Raw genomic sequence first — 18,971 nt, forward strand, 5'->3', positions numbered from 1 at the left:
AATGTCATATTTTACAATATTCAATAGTGTTATAAAATCATCATGTTAGCCTTCCTCCTGTAAATGTTGATATCTATGATTTGGTTTATTATCATAAACATTTAGGACAAATGTATTTAGGCTGCCCTTTGATATCACATATCTATTTGGTTATAATTCAAGATTTTGCCCCCTTGTGGAAATGACTATGTGACTAAATAGATATTTGAGTTTCTATAAATTGTCAGTGTTTGGTATTTGGATTTTTAAAATATTTAGCAATTTAGTTAATTTTTACATTGTATGTTTTGTTTGTGGCAACATAGAGCATTACTTGGAGTTACAAAAAATGGAGACATTCTTACATAGTCTAAGATAAGGAAATAAAACCACATTTTTTTTCATACCATTACTTATAGTTTCTTGCAGCCGTGTTGATGTTATAAAAACTCTGAAGTCAGAATGTACAATCCTTAAAACAGGAATGGATTCCTAAAATATATCAATAGCTCTTTGCTGCAAGGTTTTTTCAGCTGCATTTGAAAAACAAAATTAGCATCACTTATTTTTAATTTTAAAAGTTTGGCATTTGGCAGTATTTAGAGCCTCTGCATGGTTAGATTTCTATATATTTAAGAATAAATAAATTAGAATACACAGACATTCTTGTAAGTATAGTCCTACTTTTTGCATATCTTTTGTTTTCAATTGTGGAAGACTCTAAGTTATCTGGAGTTCATATTAGCTATGAAATATATAGCTAATTTACGCTGAAATAAGTCCTTCAATACTTCAACAGATTAAATATGCCCTTTGTGAACAATGTCTTCCCCCTCACCACAGTTAATGAAGGGTTTGCATTGTGATCTGACAATTAAAATTCATTCTTATGTGGTAGTATTTTGTGTGATATTTTCTTTTCAAAGACACCCTCCAGGTAAGAGTCTATATGAGATTGAATAGTTTTCGAAATTGTAATGTCTACATCTTTTTGTTGTTGTTGTTATTTTTAAAGTGTTTTAACCTGACTAGGAAGCACATCTATCATTTTGCTACTTTATCATGATATCCTTTTGATCTATAAGCTAGATTTTATCAGGGATATATATTTTATATTCACACTCAGTTTACTGATACTGAGGACATTGCTAATGTGATCACCAAAGTGATATGTACCATGTATGCCACAGTATATGCCTTAAGGGAAAACTAGAATTGTAGTATTAATTTTGAAGTCCTAATATATGGCAATTAATTAAGCTGTCAACACTGTCTATTTCAGTAGTGGCAAAGTAATGACAAAGATATATTATTGAAATAAATGGGAATTAATTTTAGTAGGTAGCTATGTACTTTAAAATTGCTGACAGCAAAATAAAAAAATACTTTGAGAGGAAAAAATCAGGTAGTAGCAGAAAGAAAATATTAAAAAACAAAAGATATTATTAAATCAAATCATTGTAGATATTAAAACATATGTATCAATTGCCTATATATAATTGCTATTTAAATAAATACATTGTTTATTGAATAATTTTGAATTTATACAAAATATTATGACTAACTTTCTAGGGACCAGGGAAGAAAAAGCAGCCAGAGCTATGGAGGACTAGAAAAGTTAATTAACTTGAGATATTTGGTCTCATATTTAGAAATGTGATATAAAAAATGATTCACATTGTATATGTTAATCATTAATTTGGTATTGCTGATAATGTAAAATGGAAGATATCTGTGTTTACTTTATTTCTCAGTTGTATATATAATGTGCTTAGCAAAACCTAATAGAGCAGACATTTTTGGTGGAATACAATAATTTTGTCATACACTATTATTGACTTGAAGCTATTAGTTTAATTGAATAGTTAATAGTAATTTACCCATGTATACTTCTGATTTCAGTTATATTAACATAAACTATATATAAATTTAGATACTCAAATAAAGGTGTTTTCTCACTGTCCTAAGACTATCTCAACTCTAGGAACAAAAAAGTGTAGTAGAGACTGAGGGACGGTATCTAGAAATACCCAGAAGTGGTAAATTCTGATATTTTTCTTTTTCTTCCTTATGTCCCCAAATTATTTTATGTACTTCTTTATTTTGTATAGGAGATATTATGAAAGACAGTACAGTAAAAACAACTGTGTGTAGAAGAAGAGTAGGCGAGTTATGTGGAGAATGAGATACTCTGTGCAGTATATTTGTATAAGCCCTGATCATGTCCCTCAGTGGACAACAGAGAGGAACATTTGTTGCGGATGACTTCCCTTGATATTCCCTGGCTGACCAGTGTATTAGACCAGGATGAGGAGGAGAGTAAGCCATCTGTGGTAGCTGTCCCCTAGGTGCAGAAACATGAATAGGGTGTACTTAGTGGAGAGAAACAAGGTCAGAATTTTAAGTGGCCCTGGAAAGCTATCTCTGGTGGGTACTGTTTTAATCATAAGGCAGGAGTAATTACCAGAACATAGAGATGATAATTACCTATTTTAAGAACTTTCTCAGTTTAGAAGGGGCCTTTTTTTTTTTTTTTTTACAATTTCTTTAGGATATGTGGTATAAATAAAATTTCTCTCCACTAATTCAGAAGTTCAACATTCTCCTTCCTTTGTGAACCAAATTTGCTAAAGTTAAAACATACAAAGAATAAAAGACAACACATATTTCAGTATTTTCTTTGATTTAAAAAAAACCGTTGTTGTTGTTGTTATTGGAAGAGGTATTATGCGTTTCCTACCAGCGCTACCTGGTGCTTACAAACATTGCTCATCTTATGCCAGAAAACTAAAAGAGATCAATTTTCTCCCCGATCATTTTGCTGAGGGCAATTGTTGATATTTCTGTCAGAAGAAAGAGGACAGTTTTATGTAGGGGGAAGAGTTTTAGCTGTTTTATGTCATTGGCTGTATTGAAAATCAGAAGAAAGCTTTGGATTCTTTGACTTTATACTTTCTCAGCATCCTGCATGCAGTTTTAGTATTTTCCGGAGGTCTCAATAGTATTCCCAATACTATAGTTACAATAGTATACCTGGATCTCTCCCTCTAGTCAGCAGCCATCTCAGTTATGTTGCCTCTGCCTTTCACACCTCCACATGACCATCTTCTGAAGGTCAGTATCATTCCTCATCCTGAGGAAGGGGGAAAGTACAATCTAAATCAGCATGCCACATACTGGGTAGTATGAGCAGTAACCACCCTACCTCTACGGCTCTCAGATCATATCACTGGGATCCTGCTTTGCTTTCCAAGTCTTTTTCCTGTTGAGCAATCCTAGGTGTTTAGTACTCCAGCCATGATCACCAAACACTGAGTGCTCCCTATTCCAGTGAAGCTCATTTTACACACAGATGTTCAATTTAGTTAATGATTTCTTGTCTCCTGTGGTTGTGTGTGTTTGTGTGTGTGTGTGTGTATATGGGATAGACTGGTCTCTTAGACATCAGAGCTGAGTCCCTGTTATACTTCCTTGTTTTTAAAATAGTATTATCTAATCTCAATAACTATTATAAAGATAAAATTGGGAAAAGTTAGTAAGTACCATGAGGTAAATAGATTTGTGGTCAGTGGCGTGTGAGGAGTGTACTACGTCTCTCTTCGTGGGTTCACAATGCGTGTTAGCATAAATCCTCAGTAGCAACACAATAATGGAAACACCCTTAATTCTGTTTAACCCAACAATTTTCAAATAGATTTGCATACAGAACAACTTTTATAGCATACTAATTAATAGTATAATGTTGATATTGTAGAAAGCTTGCTATTTTAGAAAGAAACTCTGAACTAGGAAATTAATGAAATGCTTATCTGTAAAAGTAACTTCCACAATAGTATGTTATGGCCACCAATATTTGAGATCCTTACATAGAAATTATGGTTTATTAAAAGTGCTCATTTTATTTGGTTTTACTATACTTCTCATACATAGCAGAGGTGTGGATAAGGGACAGTATGGGGTTGGCAAATTTAAAAACTTTATAGAATGTTTTCTTTAAATAATTTTATTTTGTCTGATAGAAGCGCGGTGATGCTGATATGACATGAATATGATTCCCTTCACAGAATATTCATGTGACATCTTCTCTGTAGGCAAAGTATCCCTTGAGAACTAACTGTTAAAATTGTGTCATGTTCAGCTTCACAGTATAAAGACTCGCTTTAATATCTAATAGAGGCTACTTCCACTTTAGTAGATTACTATGAACGCCATGATTGTTGTCTCAAGTAGGTACTACAATCCTTACGACTGGAATTTCCTTCAAATATACTCTAAGGGAAAACATGTAGAGTTAATGTATATAGATTTCAATAAGACATTTCAAAGCTCTCTTTTAATGTCCCTGTGTAAGATGGAAAAGTATTGTCTAATAATAGAGCCAAGCAGAATTATAATTGGTTTAAAGATCATATTCAGATAACCCTGAGTTATGTATTACTATTAATTGGAAGACAGATAGATTTTTAGTGGTTTGTCATAAGACTCCATCCTTGACTCTGTCATATTCTAAAATTTTATTATTAACTTAGACAGGAATTTTTGAAGCAATATTTTCAAACTTGCAGGTACTATGAAGCTGGAAAGAATATTAAATATGTTGAATATGTTGAATGACAAAGTAGAAATTCCAAGAAACTGGAAAAGATGGAAATACTAGTTGAAGATTTTCAAGATGTTTAACAGAGTTAACTCTGAAGTCTTTTTAAAATAAAACTAGCATCAGTAAAAACAAGTACACAATTACAGATAAGGATACATTTTATTTGACTACAGCATGCATAACTCCACTCTGAACTCAGTATGGGGGGGAGAGATAAGCTAACGTTAACTGAGTGTGTACTGCATGTGCACCTTAGGCTAGTGACTTTCATATACTCACCTAATTTGTCTTCAACAACAAGCTAATGAGCTCAAAATTACTAAGTAGTATACCAATACAGAAAATTAAATGAATGAAAATAAATAACCTGCCCCAAATCATTCATCAAATAAGTGTCAGAACTGACTTTTATTCCCAAATCTATTAGAATTCATGTTATTATAGAATATAAAACATGAATATAAATATAAAACAATATATAACAATATATAAATATAAAACAACAAGATTCAGGAAGAAAGAGTGGAAAAGGTGACTCTGCCTTGATCCAATTATATCTGGTGCTTGTTTTTAGGTCTGGCCATAGTTGCTGAGGGATGTTAATAAAATAGATCAAGTCCAGAGGAGCACAGACAAAATAATTTCATATCATGTGCATTTAATTCAGTTTGGATCTCTGTATGTTAAATAAGAAACAATTCTGGTAGGATGTGGTAGGTGATTTAACAAAATTCAAAGGTTATTATCTCAAAAATTAGATTTTTTCCCCTCCTGTTTGCCTCCACAGGGAAAAACTAGGATTAATGAAGGGAATCTGGAAAGTTGCAGATTTCACTCAACATAAGAAAGAATTTTTAAATATTGCTGCTTTATTTTATAATCCTTTCTCTTATTATCTTAGGGTATACTCTGTATTTTTATATTGAATATTTTCTGTTTTTCTCACTAGTATGAAAGTTCCATGATGTTAGGAATTTATGTCTGCTTAACAATGCCTATACTGGTGCCCAAAACAGTACCTGGGATAAAACAGGCACCTAATAAAATTTATTGAATGAATAAAATCAAACCAGAAATTTTGGGATTCAGTTTTGATCCTAGCAAATAACATTTTCCTTACTAGCAAAAAGCATTTTCCTTACTGTTAACCAAAGAAATATTCAAATATTTTGTGAATTAATAAATTCACAAAAATTCATGTAATTTAATGTCAAGGAGCATTGGATTCTCTAAAAGTCATGTTAGAAATAGTAACCCATAATGATTATTAATCTATCAGTCTGTATATGGAATATAATTTGAAACATTTTATACATTGTGGTGTTACATATTGTCATCAAACTGTTTCATAGAGGTGTGAGCTCTGAAGTTAAACTGCCAAGCAGTTTACATGCTAGCTTTGTGATCTTGAACAATTTATACTTCATGATTGATGTTTCTTTAAATGAAAGTATCTACCTCATGAAATTATTTTAAGTATTAAAAGCTATAATGTATATAGTAAAGTGAGTATAAAAATGAAATAATATTATCAATATCAGTAGTAAATAATAGTATTACTCTTATTATGGCTACTCACTAATCAAACTACTTATTTGAAAATAATAAATACTGAGATTTATAATAATCACCTAACATTTAGAACTGCTTCCTGGGGCTTTGCCCAAAAAACTAATAGTTCTTTTGACCTTCACATAGAAGCAAAATGTTAAATAGAATTTGGGATAAAGAGAGGACTGAGTGGATTACAGATAAAGATAAATTTGTACTCAAGGAATATATATTGTCTCTGTACCCATTTTTTTTTTAACATCTTTATTGGAGTATAATTGCTTTACAATGGTGTGTTAGTTTCTGCTTTATAACAAAGTGAATCAGTTATACATATACATATGTTCCCATATCTCTTCCCTCTTGCATCTCCCTCCCTCCCACCCTCCCTATCCCACCCCTCTAGGTGATCACAAAACACTGAGCTGATCTCCCTGTGCTATGCGGCTGCTTCCCAGTAGCTATCTATTTTACGTTTGGTAGTGTATATATGTCCATGACACTCTCTCACCCTGTCACATCTCACCCCTCCCCCTCCCCATATCCTCAAGTCCATTCTCTAGTAGGTCTATGTCTTTATTCCCGTCTTGCCACTAGGTTCTTCATGACCTTTTTTTTTTTTCCCCCTTAGATTCCATATATATGTGTTAGCATACGGTATTTGTTTTTCTCTTTCTGACTTACTTCACTCTGTATGACAGACTCTAACTCCATCCACCTCACTACAAATATCTCCATTTCGTTTCTTTTTATGGCTGAGTAATATTCCATTGTATATATGTGTCACATCTTCTTTATCCATTCATCTGATGATGGACACTTAAGTTGCTTCCATGTCCTGGCTATTGTAAATAGAGCTGCAATGAACATTTTGGTACATGACTCTTTTTGAATTACGGTTTTCTCAGGGTATATGCCCAGTAGTGGGATTGCTGGGTCGTATGGTAGTTCTATTTTTAGTTTTTTAAGGAACCTTCATACTGTTCTCCATAGTGGCTGTATCAATTTACATTCCCACCAACAGTGCAAGAGTGTTCCCTTTTCTCCCCACCCTCTCCAGCATTTACTGTTTCTAGATTTTTTGATGATGGCCATTCTGACCGGTGCGAGATGATATCTCATTGTAGTTTTGATTTGCATTTCTCTAATGATTAATGATGTTGAGCATTCTTTCATGTGTTTGTTGGCAATCTGTATATCTTCTTTGGAGAGATGTCTATTTAGGTCTTCTGCCCATTTTTGGATTGGGTTGTTTGTTTTTTTGTTATTGAGCTGCATGAGCTGCTTGTAAATTTTGGAGATTAATCCTTTGTCAGTTGCTTCATTTGCAACTATTTTCTCCCATTCTGAGGGTTGTCTTTTGGTCTTGTTTATGGTTTCCTTTGCTGTGCAAAAGCTTTTAAGTTTCATTAGGTCCCATTTGTTTATTTCTGTTTTTATTTCCATTTCTCTAGGAGCTGGGTCAAAAAGGATCTTGCTGGAATTCATGTCATAGAGTGTTCTGCCTATGTTTTCCTCTAAGAGTTTTATAGTGTCTGGCCTTACATTTAGGTCTTTAATCTGTACCCATTTTTATCCTCTCACTCTCTACCTTCATCTTTTTAGGTACAACCCCTTTTCTGTGCTCTTGTTTCTCTTGAAGGATTGGAACATAATAGCAAGTTGAGTTGCCATAGGCAGCTTTGCCGTTAAAGACTAGCACACTCTCTCCCATTACAGTATTTTTCCTTGCTTTTGTGAAAAGACTCCCACACTGGTATCTGCTGCTGAAATTGATTCTGAAATAGCTATTTGAAAAAAATGACCCTCCCTTAGGCCATGACAGGTCTGTCATGGTGTCTTTGTCTTCACTGTGTTTTTGAAAAGTCTACAGTTTTTTTGTGGGAAACTTTATTTTGTTTTATGAACACGTACCACTGACAACTACCAATAGGATTCAGTATGACTTTAGTCATTGCAGATTTACGTTGGTTGACTTATGGTACACTTCATTTATTTAGTCTGAGCATTTATCATCTTTTTAAAATTTTTGCTTTTTAAAAATTATATGAACATCATTAATCATTAGAGAAATGCAAATCAAAACTACAATGAGATATCATCTCACACCGGTCAGAATGGCCATCATCAAAAAATCTAGAAACAATAAATGCTGGAGAGGGTGTGGAGGAAAGGGAACACTCTTGCACTGTTGGTGGGAATGTAAATTGATACAGCCACTATGGAGAACAGTATGGAGGTTCCTTAAAAAACTACAAATAGAACTACCATACGACCCAGCAATCCCACTACTGGGCATATACCCTGAGAAAACCATAGGTCAAAAAGAGTCATGTACCAAAATGTTCATTGCAGCTCTATTTACAATAGCCAGGACATGGAAGCAACCTAAATGTCCATCGACAGATGAATGGATAAAGAAGATGTGGCACATATATACAATGGAATATTACTCAGCCATAAAAAGAAATGAAATGGAGGTATTTGTAATGAGGTGGATGGAGTTAGAGTCTGTCATACAGAGTGAAGTAAGTCAGAAAGAGAAAAACAAATACAGTATGCTAACACATATATATGGAATCTAAGGGAAAAAAAAAAAAAAAAAGGCCATGAAGAACCTAGTGGCAAGACGGGAATAAAGACACAGACCTACTAGAGAATGGACTTGAGGATATGGGGAGGGGGTGGGGTGAGATGTGACAGGGTAAGAGAGTGTCATGGACATATATACACTACCAAATGTAAAATAGATAGCTAGTGGGAAGCAGCCGCATAGCACAGGGAGATCAGCTCGGTGCTTTGTGACCACCTAGAGGGGTGGGATGGGGAGGGTGGGAGGGAGGGAGATGCAAGAGGGAAGAGAAATGGGAACATATTGTATATGTATAACAGATTCACTTTGTTATAAAGCAGATGCTAACACACTATTGTAAGGCAATTATACTTCAATAAAGATGTTTGAAAAAAAAAATATATGTATTGCTGTGAACCATTGAAGAGTAAATTATATGCATAACTCTTTAATTCCTGATACTTCAGTGTTCATTTCCAGAAAATATAAAGATGATCTCTTATTCTTTTATGTAACTGCAGTAGTTACCAAATTAGAATATTAATACTGATACCATACTACTTATCAAAACTATAGGTGTTATTCAAATATTGTCATTTTTTTCCAGTAATGTCCTTTATAGCTAAAGGAGAAGAACTGTGTAATTTTTGGAAATATTATTATTTTGTCTGAGTTTTTCCTACTGCCTCTCCTACCCTTCATTATTGAAAACAGTGTGTTTTTGGTGATATTTACTTGAAAGATAGTGCCAGTCATATTCATCTATATCATTATCTTTTCCCCCTCATTTGTATAGGCAATCTATAGAATCATGCATGTAACCTTAAAAGATTTCTCTCTTAAAGTTTGAACCTTTCTTTAGGTGTAGAACAAATTACATTCCATGGAAATTTATGCTTCTTGTATAAAAATTAGAGAGGCAGGTACACTGACTCCAAATAAAAAAAATGTTGCTAATTATAATGTGGAATTAAAATGTATTGTAATATGAGCGTGTAAATCTTGTAATCTTAATTGTTGCTTCCTTTCATAATTCTAAATGTGAATTTAATTTAGGCTTAATTAATAGATATTTTTAGTTACATAATTAAAGGATACATTTAGTAATATACCAAGCAAGCCTTTAATTTGAACACATATGTATATTTATTTATTTTAAAACAGATTACATTGTCAGATACTGTAATTACATTGAAAATACCTAGTAAAAATCTTAAAATGAGATATAAAATTAGAGATATCAAATGTTATATTTTAATAAACTTATTTTCAATAACTGCACCTTAGAAATGTATTTTCAAGGAATTTACTGATAGTCTTGATGTTTTTCCAAATCATGTTTTAAAAATGTCTGGTTTATTGCTTTTTTAACACTGATAAAAATGTTTCATTGCATACATTCTTAACACTGCTACTTTTCATTTGATAAGCATCAAAAAAACATTAAAAGTGTTGTCATCATGCATCTGTGTACTTTTAGTCCTTTTGACTGATGGTTTTATTTAAATAATGTTGTGACAAACCGGTAATGCCAGTAGTTCTTAATCCTTTTAGCGCCAGATTAAGCATTTCTCCTTTCAGGCCCCATTGGCTTGAAATGTAGTGTGCGATTACATCTAAGCTCTTCAGATAAAGCTCAGTTAAAGGGTAAGACAGAAGTATGAACAGAGTTATTATTTTCCTTTAGAGTTTTAAACTGTGGTAGAGACTGTAATTCTGGGAATAAGAAATTGTAAACAGCTTTCTATAAATTTACTTAAATGACCTACTCTTGTTTTTTGATACAAAGAATACTGTGTAATATGAATAGGACAAATGAGCAGGTAGAGTGCATAAGTGTAACACATGATTATATGTGAAAATATTTTCTTCATTTAAGTCTCAGGTGTTGAAAAACTGGCAGTAACTTTGTACAACTGGTGCAAAGGAAAGCACCAATAAAGTCAGTTCTCAGAAATGATACTTTTTTTTTTTCACTTTATTCTTATTACTTTTATTGAAGTATAGTTGATTTACAATATTAGTTTCAGGTATATAGCATAGTGATTCAATATTTTTATAGATTTGCTCCTTTTAAAGTTATTACAAAATAATGGGTATATTTCTCTGTGCTGTACAGTATATTCTTGTTGCTTATTTATTTTATACATAGTAGTTTGTATCTCTTAATCCCATAACCCTGTTTCTCCTCCTCATTTCCCTTTCCCCACTGGTAACACTAACTTGTTCTCTATGTCTGTGAGTCTGTTTCTATTTTGTATTATACATTCCTTTGTTTTATTTTTTAGATTCTGTATAAAGTGATAACATAGAGAATTTGTCTTTCTCTGTCTTGCTTATTTCACTAAGCATAAGAGTCTCTAGGTCCATCCGTGTTGTTGCAAATAGCAGAATTTCATTCGTTTTTATTGCTGAGTGTCGAAACGATACTCTGTAATAGTTTTGTTGAAGAAATTAAAACCTAACTTCTCTAAATCTAGATCTTCATCATACATGTTGTTACTCCATCATGCCTTCCTCTTCTGATCTTATTCTGACTCATTATGGTATACAGCCCAATATCTGCAAAGATACACACACATGTGTGTGCACAGCACAGTAGTGGGACAAGGAACTTAAGTGAAAAAGGGGAATATGAAAAAGGAGGAAGAAGATAAACAATGGAGGCAAAGCCCAAGTCCTCAACATGTGAACAAAAGAGTAAAATAAAGAATAAAGAATGAATGGAAATATGAAAATGAAAGGTTAGATAATGACTGAATATTAGTAAGTAAATGAGAATTAAGGAAGGAACAAAATACAGTAACTGAAAACAAAATAAAGAGGAGAAATAACCCTCATATGCAAAAAATGAAACAAAAATACAAGCTCATAAACTATTATATACAGGATGGATAAACAACAAGATCCTACTGTATTATAGCACAGGGAACTATATTCAATATCCTGTGATAAATCATAATGGAAAAGAATACAAAAAAAGCATGTCTATATGTGTATAACTGAGTCACTTTGCTGCACAGCAGAGATTGGCACAATACTGGAAATCAACTATTTCAATAAAAAATAAAATTAAAGAAAAAACAAAAAAAACCCAAAACAACAACAAAAAACCCCCCAAAACCCCCCACAATGCAAGCACAAAAATATATAATGAGTAGAAAATAAGGAAAGGGAGAATGACTGGTCTTGAAACTACCATGATCACACTAATGGTAATTGCTTTTTCTGAATTTTTAGTTCCTAAACCTCATTTCACTCAACCTATGTGTAATTAGCATAAATCTGAGTATTATTGAATTTAGAAATCTAGAACAGTATTAAACATATTTATATGTGGTCTAGATTAATTATATAGGGAAATATTTGTCCTGTATAATTTTCTGCTTCATTTTAAGTTCTCTCCATGTTAAAAATTTTCTTTAAGCAATTGTTATCATTTTACTCAAATGAAATTCCTGGAAGCAGACTGGCTGGGTCAAATTCTCTCTTTTTATAATTTTGTGATTAGTTCCTACAAATAACACATTGTTTAAATTTAAAGAATTCAAAGACAAATATGATACTGATCCTGTTTCATAATACTATTTTTGTATCAAAACAAGAAAGGTATTTATTAATTTTTCCCCATGAGGATTCTTTGGATAGATACAGATCTCTATTTCTATCTATATCATTTAATGGTAATAATAGCAGGCTGGATGCCATGGATTAGCCACATTTTGGGACAGTTTTATATAATCTGCATTCTCAGAAATTCAGTAGTGTTTTCTTTTTGCAGAGTGCATCTGGCACCAGAAATGCATACAAACAAAACTCTCAGGATATTTGATGAAACAGCACAGTTGAATTCATAATTGAATTTAGTACCTGAATTCATAATTGGAGATATATCTAAACCCCAAACTAGAAGAAATGATCTGAAGAACATTGTCTTTCATATGTAATGGTCCATTCGGGGGGTGGGGGGGAAAGACTGTTGGGCAACTGAGTAAACATGGATCAGAATAAAAATATCTGGACATTCATTCTTATGAAATTTTTATGTTAAAATCTGGTGATCTGATGAAATGCCTTGCTGGTTAGATACACTTCTACAATTAGTGGTGGTCATTTTGAATAAGACCAATTTGAGTTTATCAGCTTCAGTCACGATGTTTTAAAAAATTAGGAAGCCAAGGCACAAAAGGTGATTTGGTTTGTCCACAGTTATTCAGTGAGCCAGTGGAAGTACTGCTGATCTCTTTTACAGTATCTGCTATGTTTTATGTAACACCTGAATGCCTAATTATTCAACTTTAATATTTGTTTTAATGAAGACCACCAGAACATTATTTGTAGTAATATAGATAACCATCTGCAGTTTCACATTTTTCATAATGTTATGATTTCTCAATTATTTTCATTCAGTATTATCTATACTTACCTTAGCCAAAAAGTGAAGAAATGGTTATTGTCACTGATTTTATTTGAGGATTGTCTTTTACTGATGGTTAGTTGCACACCATGATTTTAGCAAATAATCTACTGATCAGTGTAGGGTTGATTAATTCCAAGAATTAGTATTATCCATTATACATAAATTCTAGAAAACTTTTTTCACAGAGGCCAAGCTTCCTGGTTTTGTCCTAGATACTGCCGTATGGCTGGTTTTGGGCTTTGTGGTTCACTGATTACAAAGTGCATAAAGCTCCCTACTATATTTTAACTGGAAGAGTAAAAATACTTTGAACCAGGGCTGATAAACAACCTCTTATAAAAATGAAAATAGTTATAGACAAAGCCTGATTAAACAGAAATTTTCAAATCTCTACACTGAATAATAGTTTTTTTTATTATTAAAATTTATTCAGTTTCTCTGAATTTCGACTTGAAAGAATTATTACTGTTTTCTATAATTATATGTACTCTCAATAAACATTTATTTTGACTTGATATAAGTACCATTTACAATCCTTAATTGAAATAAATTTGTTTATGTAAATCAGTGTAGTTTTTTCCACATAATTTCCTTTTAATAGCCATGTTATTTTATAAAATTTATTTTCCTCTTAAAATATAATTTTGCTATTTTGCATTTGTCTATTATTGCTTTTAGACTTCTTCGCAATAGTTTATTTTTCAGTTGTTTATTCTTAGTATTTGGTGGTAATGAAAAGTAATCTATACTTCTATCAGGGATATATTTTGATGGTATTAACAAAATCACTAACATATGTTAAAATTAAAAGGTGATTTCAAGTTCTAAGTCAAATGAACATTACTAATGGTAATATTTTATTTAAAATATAGTGTTTATTCTCATAATTATTTATAAATTAGCTTGAATGTCCACATATTTTGCTGGTATACTTACTAATAACAGGGACTTTTTTTACAACAACAAAAAATTAATATTGTGTTTTTTGAGAAGTCATAAAAGATAGGGAAATAGCATGATCTCTGCCCTGTGGAGCTCACAAGCTAGTAGAGAGGACAGCTGTTGAATTCATCCATGTAGTCAATATTATGAAGAAATGCAGATATATAATAGAATAATAGTTTATAGCTCTTTAAAGAAGGTGTTCAAATATATTGACTTATGATCTGGCAAAAGTCTACACTACTTAATAGCTATTATTATCATCTTTTTACTAATCAGGAAAGTAAAAATTAGCTAAAATGATTTGTGCGAGATATACAAAATGTTAACTAGGCAGAACCAATGCTTAAACCAGGACTTCAAACTCAAAATCTTCATTCTTGCCAATAGCAAGCTCTCTTGCCTCTGATATTTATTCTGTGTAGTTTGCCTGGGACTAGTAATATGTCTCATAGTTAGAACAGCATTATGTCTACAAGATATGGGGTACAGTTGTAATAAGATAGTTACATTTACTGAGTATATATTATGTGCCATATTTTAAATATATTACTTCCATTCCTTGCAACACTCTAAACCCTTAGACTTTGGTGGAATTATTCCCATTTTATGGGTAAGAATACTGAAGTTTAGTAACTAAGAAGTATTAGTTACTATTTGCAAACTGAAGTCTGGCTCTGAAGGTCAAACTCTTTCACTTTTTTGAATATTTGTACTTAGAGAAAACTGTATTTTATAAAATTCACATGTACTTGGTATCTCAGAAACCATATTTTTTGAAATATGCAATATATACTCTAAGGTTTCTTAAGCTTATGCAATTTGTAATGAAACAAAAGAATTACATATGATAAATATTTTGATTTCACTTATTAAAGCCATACTGATTTTTAAAAATGATTCCTTAAGTGACTTGACATCTTGTCTGAAGTGTTCAGACTCATTATTGGTGAAGTATTCCAGGAACTTTTTTTTTTTTAACATCTTTATTGGTGTATAATTGTTTTACAGTGGTGTGTTAGTTTCTGCTTTATAACAAAGTGAATCAGCTATACATATACATATATCCCCATATCTCCTCCCTCTTGCATCTCCCTCCCTCCCACCCTCCTTATCCCACCCCTCTAGGTGGACACAAAGCACCGAGCTGATCTCCCTGTGCTATGCAGCTGCTTTCCACTAGCTATCTATTTTACATTTGATTGTGTATATTTGTCCACGCCCCTTTCTCACTTCTTCCCAGCTTACCCTTCCCCCTCCCCGTGTCCTCAAGTCCATTCTCTATGTCTGCATCTTTATTCCTGTCCTGAATCCAGGAACATTTTAAACTTAGCATTATTTTATCCAAGAGGACAAAGAAATTTACTTCAGCAATAAGGTATTATTTTATTTGATACTGGAGAAATAGAAGTAAACTGCTAAAGGAATAATAAAGAACTTGTACTATATTATGTTTTTAAGAAAACTGAGGCCCAGAATGTCTTCCATGTCATATTTGCCAAAGATATTTGATAAATGCAGTGAAACAAACATTTATTAATTTTTTTAGTGTGTGTCAATATCTGCATTAAAGTGCTTTTGTATACATGCCTTAATGATTTTATTTAATTAATAATATGCCTTTCATTATCATAATTACACACGATCATTTACAGCTAGTAATTTTTAAGCTTCTGCCATGGGAGAGACAGTGCATTAGGAGATTTAACATATACAGTGACTTAACCTCAGGGGTTAGAACCTAATTATGGAGATAAGATATATACATAAAACAACAGAGATAACATGTTAATGCCTAAAGAAGAGTATAAGCAGTAATTGTTATGGATGTTCATAGCAAGAAAATAATTGTTATGAAATGATTATAACCCATTATTGTTTATTATAATCTAGCAGATGTCAGGAGCCAAGAGATAGTTCTGCAGAGCAGAAAAGGCAAGAAAAGGTCCAGCACATCAGGTGCCTCCAGTTGTGGATGAATTCTAAAGAATGAACTTAAATGCAGTAGTGTTGACCTATCAAAAGTTTAAATAAAATGATTTTATTCTTTAATTTGTTTTCCTAAAGCATGGGCAAACCATTCATTATTAGTAAAACAAACTGTTGCCCATTTTTTTAGTTATTTGAAGTAGGATAAAAATCAAACATTAGTCAATTAGAATGAATCACATAGTAATATAAAGGTTGAAAAATAAAACGCTTTTTAGTTTTTGCAATGCAAGTAGTCCAAAACCAACATTAGACATAATTATGAAAAATTGAATCCCTTTAAAATAACTATGTAAAACATAAAATTTAGAACAATATAATAATTATGATAGATAATATGAGAAGGATCACTTGTTTTACAAATACTTTCTGTAAATTACTATAGGTTCTTATAAGCTAAAATATTGTTAAAATTTTTTATAAGTCTTATAAAAGTCACAAGTTCTCAGTAATAGCTCTCTCATTAACTATAGCGAAAGGAAGAACAAAAGAGATAACTAAAAGGATGATTAAAATTCGTGTGTGTGTGTGTGTGTGTGTGTGTGTGTGTGTGTGTGTATACATCTTTAGGTTGTCCGTACAGAAGAAATAATGGAGGAGCTTAGGCCGTTAGCAAGCCTAGCATTGACTTCAGTCAAGAATAGTTGAATAATAATAGTTAGAAGGAGTTTAATATATTGTTTAACATATTGTTTACTATTGGAAAACTCAAGATCAAGAGAATGGAAAAATAAATTGTTTATATCACCTGTCTGTATGGAATAAACTGAGAATGAAAGGAAGTGCTCCCCATCATAGGGTAGAGTGATGAGGGTAAAGTTGCAACAGACAAGTAGCATGGAAATCCATGGGGCAATATCAGGAGTAGAGGACAAAAGAAGCATGAAAATACAGCTCATGTGAAAAAGACAAACTGTCACAAGAGCAACCTTAGACTAACATGTTCTTTTTGAACATGAGAGAAGGAACAAGGCTAATTAAGAGAACATATCAGTAACTGTGATGAACCATATGAAAGGGATTTTGATTTCTTCCACATAAGTGGTGGAGGGATACTGGTAATGATTATCATTACTGTGTCTGCCTCAAGCTGATGTGGCCTGGTGAAATGGGAATTTCACCCAGAAATCATGTATCCATGTAGCTGCTTCAGAATGTAGGTGATGCATTTAATAAATTTATTTATTTATTTTTGGCTGTGTTGGGTCTTCGTTTCTGTGCGAGGGCTCTCTCCAGTTGCGGCAAGCGGGGGCCACTCTTCATCGCGGTGCGCGGGCCTCTCACTATCGCGGCCTCTCTTGTTGCGGAGCACAGGCTCCAGACGCGCAGGCTCAGCAGTTGTGGCTCACGGGCCCAGTTGCTCCGCGGCATGTGGGATCTTCCCAGACCAGGGCTCGAACCCGTGTCCCCTGCATTGGCAGGCAGATTCTCAACCACTGCGCCACCAGGGAAGCCCGTAGGTGATGCATTTAAATGTAAGTAATGCTCTACAAATATCTCCTTTAGGGAATTTATCTTACAGATATGCTGGCACAGACATATATATGTACAAACATTCTTCTGGAGCAGTGTTTGAAATGGCAAAAATTTGGATGTACCTAAAAGGTTAAATAAATTATGGCACATTTAAGAACGGAATACTATGCGGATGTTAAGAAGATGAAAAATATCTATGTACTGATATGGACATATTTCCATGAAACACTTTAACATGAAAGCAGGATGCAGGAGAGCAGCGTGCATCATGTACACTCTTCGAAGTGTGAGACGAAAATGTCCTACATTTGTGTTTCCTTGTACATGCATGAAAACTGGAATTATGCTTAAGGAGCTCAGAATACTAATCATTCTTGGGAGAGACAGGAATAGGCATTAGGCAGATGAGGGAGAATGATAGAAGACAGACTAGAAATTCATGATTTTATAACTTTTTAGTGTCTTCTAGATTTTCAATTATATTTTTCAGAAGTGAAATTAAAAGAAATATACTCCATCTAACAAGCATGTTACTAACTAGCAGTGAGACTGAGCTGCCTCACAACTTTAAAAGTGATGTAACTACTTAAATATAGTAAAAGGATTAGATATTCTTATAAAGTCCATTAAAATTGGAATATCTACTATTTTTTAAAGTGATTCTCTGTTCATTTTTATCTTTGACATTTAAAACTAGAGTTACATCTGGTTTAGTCAGAGACGGAACTATTGCTCATCCATTTTCTTTGAGCTATCCACATTTTACTTTCATGAGAAGAGACATAGTATCAATAAGTAAACATGCAGATATCAGAAAGAACTCTTGGGATATGTCATTAAAAAGTTACTGATTTAGTGCAACTTTCTACATCCTATATAGCACAGATTTCACTTTCAACACTTTCAAAATAATAAACCTGAGGACAGGTTGCTGTCTTCAGAATTGTGAACTGAGCCATGGTTGTGTTTGTGCCCTCTTGAGTGCTTACACCCTTCTCATGTTGAACCCATAAGCCCAGACCCCTCAAGCTATTCTCATCTTCCCCCAAACCTATTCATAATTGCAAGCTTTCTATCCCACTAACAACTGTTGAGCCTTCTATCCCATGAAACATTCTGTTTGTTGTCTTTTCAAATAGCAGTCATATTGAAAAGATGATGAATATATGGCCAAATCCAACATTTAGTGTTAAATATATTAAATTGTATTCTTGTTCTCCGACAAAGAAATTTTTTGTAATCTGTTAATTAATTGAGTTGAGATGCTTTATAAAGATATAAAATTAAGGCATTTTAAATTATACATTGTATAATTATAATGTAACTAGTAGCAACTAATTAGGTATATATGTGGAGTGTGTGTGTGTGTGTGTGTGTATGTGTGTGTGTGTGGTGTATGCGTGTGTATAATTATATAATATTTCAGTTAGGCAAAACATATT

At 32.8% G+C, this 18,971-nt stretch overlaps 1 protein-coding gene across 2 annotated transcripts in view; it reads left to right on the plus strand.

Annotated features, from left to right (window-relative positions):
- The window catches only part of GRID2 (glutamate ionotropic receptor delta type subunit 2), a 1,428,522-nt gene that overhangs the window by 78,609 nt on the left and 1,330,942 nt on the right, over positions 1-18,971 (plus strand). The gene's annotated exons all lie outside the window — the stretch shown is intronic.

This window comes from Balaenoptera acutorostrata, chromosome 5 (assembly GCF_949987535.1).
Source record: "Balaenoptera acutorostrata chromosome 5, mBalAcu1.1, whole genome shotgun sequence".
Classification (NCBI taxonomy): Eukaryota; Metazoa; Chordata; class Mammalia; order Artiodactyla; family Balaenopteridae; genus Balaenoptera; species Balaenoptera acutorostrata.